We start from the raw sequence: 11,489 nt of genomic DNA, 5'->3' as shown, positions 1-11,489 counted from the left end.
GCAGGCTCACTTGCCTACTGACATTCACAATCGAGTTGGGATGATTACGTTATAATTGCAGGCCCCATTGCCTACTACGCGGACAGAATCGATTTGGGGAGTTTTCGTTAATATGGCAGCCCCCTTTCCTACTTCCAGACAGATTACAGTTGAGGAGTTTCTATTATAATGGTAGGCAATTACCCTACTATCACTCGAAATTGAGTTGTGCAGTTATCATTATAATGCCAGGCCCATTTTCCTACTGCCAGCCAGCTTACTGCCAGTCACACCAAGTTGGTGAGTTTCCATCAAAATAGCAGGCCACTATGCCTAATGCCAGTCACATTTTAGATGAGGACATTTCTTTATAATGATAGGCACCCTTGCCTACTGCCAAACACAATCGGGTAGGGGAGTTTTAAACAAAACTGCATGCTCACTTGCCTTCTGCAAGTCAAATCGAGAAGGGAACTATTCATTACAATTGTAGGCTTTCCTTACTAATGACAGTTACACAGGAGTTGGAGAAGGAACCCTTTCCTACTGCCAGTCAAGGTCGGTGTGGGTAGTACTAATTACAATAGCAGACCCACCCTTTCTCGATCGCTAAAAATCGACATCAGTGAATATATATAGATCGACATACGAAAGTATATGCGTGTTTACAATATTGAAGACCTACATTTACAGATTAACTGCTACTAAACGTACGTCATATAGACAAAGGATTATACCATAAGACACGCCGGATTTAGTGGCCTAAATGGCTGGTCCTATGATATGTCATCTATTCTTGGGTCAGATTGAGTTAGAAACGTGGAACAGGGTAAAGATTTTGTAAGATTATCTCACATTACATTACTTTTCGGATACATACATAGCATTTGGCTCACATATGGCTACTGGATGGGCCAATTTTCGTGAAGAGTTTAATGATTCTGTATTTCATATAAGTAATTGAAAGTATGAATTATGCATGTGAAAATTCCAAATTGACTTAACATCGATTAAAGAGAAAAATCAAACGTAAAAGGGATACAGATACGGCAAAAAGTCATAAGACCACGGTTGTAGATCATTCCAAATTGAACGGAGATTGTGCAATCCGTTATGTGATAGGAATTTCCGAAGGTCTGCACCATCATTAAAATTGCCTGCATATTTCGATATTCTTCGGGGATAAAAAGTGAAAAATTTAATGATCTAGGATGTTTTCCGTTCGTTACAGGCTAAAACGTATAATTTTGTCTAATTTCAATTATCTTCTTTTTCTTCTGGCAGATTATGGCGCAATTTGTATTTTGGGCGAGGCGGGTAAAAATTAGTACTTTCAGGAAACTAAACCAAAAATTATGGAGATGGTCATTATTACCCCTTAAACGGAAAGCTGTACGAAAATTTCGCCAAAATTGTCAGTGTAGAGGCACACAGTCGTTACGATTTGATTTATATAGATAAGGAATCTGCTCCATGTAAAACACCTTTTGGGCTATGTCCGCTGGACTTAACCTGCAAAAGTGACCATTCATGATATCTCCCTTAGTAATCCTCCTAACGAAAGAATGCACATGAAAAAAAGGTTTAGAGGTGGAATTCCATCACGTTTGGTCGATTTCCAGTCAGGTTGGTCTTGTTCTGTATATGTTGTGGAAGAGTAAAGTCACCATTTCGGTTCCCTATAAACCGCCAGTCCATTCCGGAACATGAAATGTTATTTACGTTTAAAACCTACCTTTGGACAGGTGGATGCTAAATATAAATTTTGGTTCGAATGTCTTCAGTAGTTTTCAAATTGTAAGGAGTGCGCTTTACACGCACCCGCTCGGGAGTTAAGTCCGATGGGACTTGTACAGAAAAACGGTCCGTTAATGATATCTCCCTTATTAATCCTCGTATCGAAATGATGCACATGAGAAAAAAAGGTTTAGAAATTATTATCTACCAAGGTAGGTAGATTTCCATTAAGTTTGGTTGTGTATATTTTGTGAAAGTGCAAAATCACTGTTTCGGTTTCGTATAAACCCCCAGTCAATTCAGGGATTTAGAAACAATATTTGCCCTAAAACCTATCAAGGACAGGTGTATTCTAAATATGAGTCTTGGTGGAAATACATCCAGTAGTTTGTAGCCCTCGCGTACATACGGCGTAATTAAGGAAGAAATAATACAGTTAAGAAAGTTGAAATTAATAGAAAATGGATTATAACTGAGGACAGCCGGATAACGACAAATATGTAAATGCCAAGTGAATGTATTGGAAAATCAAATGCCCCTCAATAAATTATGCTAGTGTGAGTAATGGATATAATAAAGCGGTAACAGAGGAGAAATTTAGGTCAGTGATTCTTAGGTAAACAAATAATAAGAAGATGACTAATGGTGTTATTACTTAATCTATTCGAGGGCGGTTATAATATCCAACGATATTCCGCCAATATCCCGCAGATAGGCCGATTGACGCCTCTCTTGCCTTCTACCCGAGGAACAACCACGAATTTAAAAGCATGATGAGAAAAATGGCAATACGTTACTTCCCTGCTGGCATGCAGTCAGAGACGTTGCCATGGTAACCTGTAGGTTCGTTGTCGGTCTGTCGGTCACTCAATGCAGAGCATGATACCAGCGGAAAATTGTAAATTTCTCCGTCATGTGAAGAGTAAGGTAAATTATGAACATAACAAAAGTTGTTTATAATGAAGACACGCTTCACGTACGGTAAACGAAGTTTACAGAAAATCAATAGTATAAGAGAAAATGGAGGAAAACCATTCTGGTTTTCCAATAAACCACCCGTTTATTCAAAGATTTTAAAATAATATGCATATAGAAACCTTCCCCGAGATGAGTATACTCTAAATATGAAGTTTGGTTGAGATCTATCCAGCCGTTTCGAAGTGATGGTGGAAAGACCATTCAGGTTTTCCTATAAACCCCCCGTCTATTCAAAGATTTTAAAATGATATGCATATGAAAGCCTTCCCCGGGATGAGTATACTCTAAATGTGATGTTTGGTTGAGATCTATCCAGCCGTTTCGAAGTGATGGTGGAAAAACCATTCTGGTTTTCCTATAAACCCCCGGTCTATTCAAAGATTTTAAAATAATATGCATATCGAAACCTTCCCCGAGATGATTATACTCTAGATATGATGTTTAGTTGAGATCTACCCAGCCGTTTCAACGTGATGGTGGAAAAACCATTCTGGTTTTCCTATAAACCCCCCGAGTATTGAAAGATTTTAAAATGATATGCATATCGAAACCATCCCCGGGATGAGTTTACTCTAAATATGAAGTTTGGTTGAGATCTATCCAGCCGTTTCGACGTGATGGTGGAACAGACAAACAAACAAACAGACAGACAGACAAACAGACAAACAGACAAACAGACAAACAAACAGACACGAAACGTAAAAACCACCGATTCGGTCTTGAGTTGACCTAAAACGGATAAATATCTGAAAAATTGGCAAAACAAAAGAAATTACAGACAGCGGACCCCCTACAACTTTATTTATATAGATTGCTAAGCTGTTTGCCAAAGGCGAAACCCCAGTGGACAAGAGAGGATTCAATAAGAAGACGCATGCTATATCACGTGAAATCTGCACAGAAATTCGGGACCACATTCTCAAGTTTCCAGTCAAATCTTCTCATTATGAGGGTAACGAAGTAAACTATTTGGATGCAAGACTGAACCTTAAAAAAATGCATGATTTATTTTGTGAGGAACATCCTAATCTTGAAGTAAAATATACATTTTGTGTTGATTATATCAATAAGAACTTTGTCTACAGATTCGGAAGACCCCAAATAGATGTGTGCAGTATCTGCGAAGAACTTCAAGTCAAAATGAAGTCTCCGCACTTATCACAAAATGTTAAATTAGCAGCAGCAAGTGAGCTAAATATTCACAAGCGCAGAAGTCAGAAATTTCACTCTTCTATGAAATCATGCTCAGAATCCTGCCAGTCTGATGATACAATCTGTGTTGCCTTTGACTACATGCAAAATTTACCTGTACCTCATATACCTGTCAGGAAATATTCTACCTAAGGCAGCTATGGGTACATGTGTTTACAATACACAACCTCCAAGACAGTAGTTCCAAAGTATACATGTATCATGAGGGGCAGGCCAAGAACGGGGCCAATGAAATGTGCACATTCAGACTGGACTATCTCACCAACAAGATTAAACCAGGCACGAAGCAACTTCACTTGTATACGGATGCGTGTCCAGGCCAAAATAGGAATCATTCATTTATTCGTTTCTGTATGGGCTTGGTCGAAGATAAACGATTCGAGGAAATTATTCACCACTTCCCTATTAGAGGCCATTCCTTCCTGCCTTGCGATAGGGATTTTGGTGTTTTCAAGAAACAAATTAAGCGCTGCGACAGAATCTACACTCCAAAAGAATACTTTACAATCATTCCTAACTCAAAAAAGAGAATGTTACAATAAAAATGGTCGAAGGAACTGAGATCATTGATGTGGATGCGTGGTGGCCAAGCATTGTAGGAAAACAACTCTAAGTGATGAATCAACAGGGAAGGACGTTCCTAGAAGTGCGAAGGTGGTGTTTGCTCCTGCATCGTTTCTCGAGTTCCAATATTCTGCAGATCATCCTGGCAGAGTGATTGCTCGTCCCTTCATTGGGACATTCCATTTGTCTCAGCCTGGGCCAAGAAATGGTCCTCTTATGAATCAGTTGATGAAGGCCTATGAGAAAGGACGAGTACCAATCAAATCAACGAAAAAGGATGATGTCAAGAATGTTCATCGTTATGTCACGACCTCTGTGGCGAGTAAAGCATTCTTTGATAAATTACTAGAATGGCCGTGTCAGTGAAAAAAGGTTTATCTGTCTTTTATAACAGCATTACTTGTTTTACTAAAATGCTTTTGTTCCTCAATAACTGTGACTACAGTGCAGCAGTTTTATTAATAATGGGTTTATATGAACATACCGCATAACAAAATAACAAACAATTCCATGTGTTTGAAGAAAATAAACAGTTATTCAATTTAAGTTACCTTTCATTTTCATGCTTGCATATACATGTATTCGTTTAGAAATAAAGGAAATAAACCAAGAACGTAAATATTATTGCTCGCTTACAGGTTCTGCTCGTTCCATGTTGAAATGAACTAAGTCCAGTTACGTATATTGTCAGTAAAAGTGTTAGTAGCATACGGAACAATACAATTTTTACTTTATTATAACGGTGTGTGTGTGTGTGTGTGTGTGTGTGTGTGTGTGTGTGTGTGTGTGTGTGCACTTTACATTGTACAAACAATTATGTCTCATATTACAATACAAGAGCGGAAAAATAGGTTATTGTGTTTATCTCAAAACTTTAACAATTGGACATAGTGCCTTTCAACAACGAGCTATTCAATTGTAAGGAGAAGAAGAAACAGCTGTAATAGCAGAGGTGAGTACCCCTGTAATGGACGAGGAGGCATCAGATGAAGAGAGTGAAAATGCCGTGACGGTGAGTGCTGGAACAATGTCACCAGAGACGGATGCCAGGAAAGCAGCTGTTAATCTTAACAATAGAGGGCGGATTTTGGCATATTTGCATGTCTTGTTTGTTTCAATATATAATATGCCCATATGAAATAAAGGCGATTCACAGCATGTGTAGTCGATTGGTTTTCATAGTGCATATAAATACATATATGCCTATACTGAATATGCACATATTCTTGACATGCGAACTCATAAATGCGTATTTATTATTATTATTATTATTATTATTATTATTATTATTATTATTATTATTATTATTATTATTATTATTATTATTATTATTATGTATAAAACAGCGTACAATATTGATATTAAAATCGGTAAAACAATGCAAAGAAATGAATATGTAAAAAATCCGTCCTCCGCCGGAAGCTGTACAATGCGTTGTATTGACAGTCGACAGTATTTACAAGAGCTTGACAATGTGCATTTTTTTTTTCGATGGCGTTTTGGTATTCGGTTCGGATGTTGGAATCAGAAAAATAATGGATTACGAGACCTGAAGTAGCAGAGAGGGGAAATTCTTCCTCGATGCTTGGCAGGGACCAACTTGCTCGCCCCCAAATGTATTCTTACTTATATAGAAGAATTAAAACTGAAACAGCCAGAAAGTACATAATGCCACCATTTTTCTTTTTCCCTATGGTCTTGTCACTTACAGACCAAACCAGTTGTCTTGTGCATTGCCTGCTCGCCGGAGCCGCCGCTATTCTGGATCTATAATCTATAATTTCATTTCATTTTATGAAATCCAGTAACCACCAGAAACTATGCCAAAAGAAAAAGCAGCTAAAAATATTCTACTTCAGCAGTTGATATTTGAAGAACCAAACTTTAATATAGAGGAAAACCAAGTTGTTTTTTTAGAGTATGCTACAGAGCATACATGAGTTCATATTTTGCCGTTTATAGTGCATGTGAATCTGCTCTGTACTTATCAGCTATCACCTCCAAGGAAAACAAATATAAAGTATCCAGAAGGATATCTGGCTGAAGCATACAAGATACGGACAAAACATCCAAGGGGAAAAGACGAAAATTTTGATCCTACCTTTCTGTGTCGTCCTGGATTAACGTTACAACCTCCCACCTTATTTTAAGTTCTGTCAACCAATTTAGACGAAATGAAAGATGTATTTCGTTTTCAATGATATTAATTATATTGTTACCGGGCGAGTTGGCAGCGGTTAGGGATGCGTGGCTGTAAGCTTGCATCCGGGAGATGGTGGATTCGAATCCCACTGTGGGCAGCCCTGAAGATGGTTTTCCGTGGTTTCCCATTTGCACACCAGGCAAAGGCTGGGGCTGTGACTTAATTAAGGCCACGGCTGCTTCCTTCTCACTCCTAGGCCTTTCGTATCCCATTGTCGATATAAGACCTATCTGTGTCGGTGCGATGTAAAGCCACTAGCAATATATATAGTTACGAATAAAACACCATATTTTAAACACCATATGTTTTATGACTCTAATTTATTTCAGAGCTAGCTGGAATACCCGTCGTGGGCGGGACAATCGTATAGAATATACAAAGTCACCTAACTCCTCAGCTACTTTCCGCCAGTACTTAGGCATGGTGTTTCGCTCGGGACGTAGCAATAATCCCATCTGTCGGAGATGACTGGAAGCAGAAGAAACAAATCGCATCACAACAATGGTCCATGTAATATTATTGTTGATCAGTTTTATAAGCTTTAGAAATTGCAGGCTTTCACATTAAGTTTTCTTCCCACTCTGGGATATTAGGGCATCTAATGTACAGGGAACTCCTCCTTCTTTCATGATTCCCTATTGTCATATTCTTCAAGTAATCGTTCCTTCACGATTTTTTCTTATTTTTATAATCATCTTCTCTGTTTTACACCTGAAAATAATCATGACACAAACCATCAGCATAAAACCATAAGCAACAAAAGTATATATTCATTAATGTTATTATCATAGTCGGTACGGTAAAAGTGTATGAGACATAAATGAATGGAAATTATATTACCTATAGCTTTTTTTGTGTAATACTTCCCGATAGGACCAATAACATAGGTATTTAACAAATTAAAGTTTAGGCACCTTCCGCTAAACTATCATTTCATCATGCGTGAATAAAAATTATTTATAACCTAGATTGTAGCACCTAATTCCCAGACTTAACATACCGATTTTCATTGAATTCTGTTCTTGCGGTTTGGCGTTGATATGGACTTAGTAACACTATATAACTTTAGTTATGTAGTATTTATCGATAGGACCATTAATAACATATTGAGAATTAAATTTGGGCCCTCCGCTTAGTTACCATTTCACTCAGCGTGAATCAAATTATTTATGTTCCCCAACTTTGCATGCCGATTTTCATTAAATTCTCTTCAGGCACTTTCTCGTGATGTGCGTACATACAGACAGACAGACAGACAGACAGACAGACATGACGGAAAATTAAAAAAGTGCATATTCTTGTTACTGTGGACACGACCGATTCAGAAATACCACTCTTCTTAAATTCTGAGCAGTGTACAAACAAATCTCTTATTTATATATATATAGATGGCCCAGTAAATGCACACACTCACACGACATTTAGAGGCTCTGTTTTCAGCGCGTGGAGGCTGAACAAAACATGTGTAACAATTTACAATACTATAAAAATTGCTAGTTGCTTAACGTCGCACCGACACAGATAGGTCTTATGGCGACGATGGGACAGGAAAGGGCTAGGAATGGGAAGGAAGCGACCGTGGCCTTAATTAAGGTACAGCCCCAGCATTTGCCTGGTGTGAAAATGGGAAACCGCGGAAAAACATTTTCAGGGCTGCCGACAGTGGGGTTCGAACCTACTATCTCCCGAATACTGGATACTGGCCGCACTTAAGCGACTGCAGCTATCGAGCTCGGTACAATACTATAAATAGCAAAATACAAACTCCAGCAGGGCCTAATTATTCCGCAAGCTCAGTATTGTACACACTGATATTTAGAAGTGAAAGTACTGTTTTCCGTGTAGCATAACAGACAGTTAAGAACTTTCATAGTTAAGTCCACCTTGCAGTAATGTTGCTGAAGGCAGGTTTGTTCGGAGAGTATATTTTGGTACTTGAAGAAGAGCTCCATTCTCTATCTTACTGCATCTGATAAATGCAAATGTAGTTTCCAAACTGTATTAACTGTGCCAGTGTTCTACCCGCAAGGACGTGCAACTTTGCATTCCGGCTATTGGAAACTCATTATGACATACAGGCGGCGCGAGATTAGTTCCCAAACGCTGATACAAACAATAACCCATATGCCTGTTAATTGAAACATGTCTACAGTTCAATGGGACTTGCAGGGTTGTTAGAAATGTTCCAGCCACCTTCTAACGGAATAATCTATAATTTACGACGTAACTAGTTGGAACGTTGAGATTCTTGTTATAGTTCTAACTTATTTTGCTATACTGGAAGACATTCTTTTCTTTTCAGTTTTGTCTTAGCTAATCTATATCTGTGAGTTGTTCGACTCGTTGGCTGAATGGTCAGAGTATTGGCCTTCGGTTCAGAGGATCCCGGGTTGGATTCCCGGCAGGGTCGGGGATTTTAATCACTTCTGATTAATTCTCCTGGCTCGTGGACTGCGTGTTTGTTTCCGTCCCAACACTCTCCTCTTCATATTCACACAACACAACACACTACACAACCACCATAGAAACACGCAATAGCGATTACATCCCTCCATATAGGGTTGGCGTCAGGAAGGGCATCCGGCCGTAAAAGAGGGCCAAATCCAAATGCGCAACGCAGTTCGTACCCGCAACCCTACAGGTGTGGGAACAGCGAAGGGAAAAGAAGAATAAGAAGAATCTATATGTGTGAGTCTGTCAAAACTAATGCATGATTTGAATTATAAAATACTTAGAAAGGAAAACATTAACACATTATACCTGAATATTTTCCAAGACAAGGATGACACTGAGGCATGTGAATAAAAATAAGAACTTCTCTTCTAGCCTATAACAGACGACATAGTAGCCTACACTCTATTAATTTTACCTCAGGAGCTGTGTCTGGACTTAATAATATTAATAATAACTCTACAGTCAAGTTATGACATAACGTAATTGTCGCATACCTCCGGGCCGATGATACAAGAATGTTCATGAAATGTTTCTGGAATGAATTTGACAGGGAAGCTGGAGATTTTGAGAAACGCCTCCGCCTTGTCTAGCAAAATTGAGTCGTCGAGATTTGAACCGGGAACGTAGTGGTGAAATATTAACGTCTAAACACCTGAACAGTGGAAGGGTTGTACATATTTCAGTCCTAGAACTAAATAATTTCTCTTACATTTGTCTTCTATCTCATGCCTCTCTGTAACTTACGTTGTCATCTCATTTACACACTCACGAGTTCATTAGGATGAAAGTCGGTGATTTACTCAAGCCTGTAACAGGAATCAACGACACTAACACCGTTAGTTAGCTGATGATAGAACTGCAAAGTAAAACACAGAATATGTCGAATACATGAAAATTCTAGTAATGACTGCAGTTAGCTCTGCCTGGTAGAAATTTCAGCAGTTAAAGGGCAGTGACTCCAAGTGACGATGTTCTGTCAACATTTTCAATAGTCCCACCTAACCATATAAAAGAATCCTCATCTTTCTCAGTTTATAAAAAATCAAGTTTGTTAACTACTTAAAAATGTAAATGCCCCTACATTTCTGTTAATATTCAATTATTCACAATCAGCACTCGTAACTATAATACCCAGATACTGTCCTTTTATAGAATTAAATATAATAATATTTAACAATACAATACAATCTCCATAATCAGTAGTCCAGCACGAGCAGTAATCCGGTCTTCTGTTAACCTGACGTACTACGTTGAAACATCTGGAATTGAATTGCAACTCCTTGTAGTACAGCATTTAAAACTATCCACTATCCTCTCCTTGCCATTCAATTCGATTTTTATAAAGACGCTGTAGTGTAGCTGTTGTTCTTTGTTCCTTGAGTATTTGAGTATTTTCCTATTTGTGGTAAGTATCAACTGTAGTTTGAACAATGCCTAATACAAGCACAAAACAACATTATCGTTAAGAGAAAGTATGATATATCTAAGGAACAGGGTCAAGGTGAGAAACAGAGAATGATTTTGCGGACCAATATAGTGCCGAACACGCAACAATCAACAACATAAAAAAGAACCGGACGAAAACTGTGACTTTTGTAAAACCTGCTGAACGTAGAATTGATCAAAGACAGACTATGAATATTAAAAGAAGTGTGCATAAATTAACCTATTTGAATACGTACAGTATTTTGTTCAGTAAAACTCACAGTTATAGCCAATGACTCCGCACAATTCAGATTTTTCTGTAATGTAGGGCCTTGATTATTGGGATTTTACTGTAGGCTACTATTCCTTCGGTACTACACCATTTCGTGCTTTGGTTATGGTGCTTCTCTTGATCTATTTTTCTGAGTAAGGCATACGAGTCATATCCAGCTACTTTCTTTCTCATTGTTCTATCGGTTACTTCCTTGCTTGCTAGTGATGTATTCTTAGTATTGTAGAAGAAGAAGAAGCAATCAGGGAGGACAACAAAAACGATTGACTGATGCTCCGATGTCTAATATGAAGAAAGCCAAATTGGTATCGGTAACTGGTGCGATGTACAGTGTGATCGACCGATGTGTACTGCTGATGAGGACCCACAACATTTTGAACAACGGTGACGAAGACACGAGTTCGTGTGGAGGGCGAGAAAACCAGAAAGGAAATAATAATAATTTAGTTTTGCAGACTGTCAGACGAGGGTGGCCTGAGTCTATCTTGTATTAGAAACTGTGTGTTAGTGTGGTGGAGGTTAGTCTTGTGTAAGGTACAGGAATGCTGGGGACTGCACAAATAACCAGTCTCATAGGAAACTGAATTAAATGTTTAAGAATGAAATCCCTCCACCCGGCAAGGTATAGAACTCGGGGCCCCAAAG

This window comes from Anabrus simplex, chromosome 1 (genome assembly GCF_040414725.1).
Source record: "Anabrus simplex isolate iqAnaSimp1 chromosome 1, ASM4041472v1, whole genome shotgun sequence".
NCBI classification, from domain to species: Eukaryota; Metazoa; Arthropoda; class Insecta; order Orthoptera; family Tettigoniidae; genus Anabrus; species Anabrus simplex.
Note: the sequence above shows the minus strand (reverse complement) of the source record.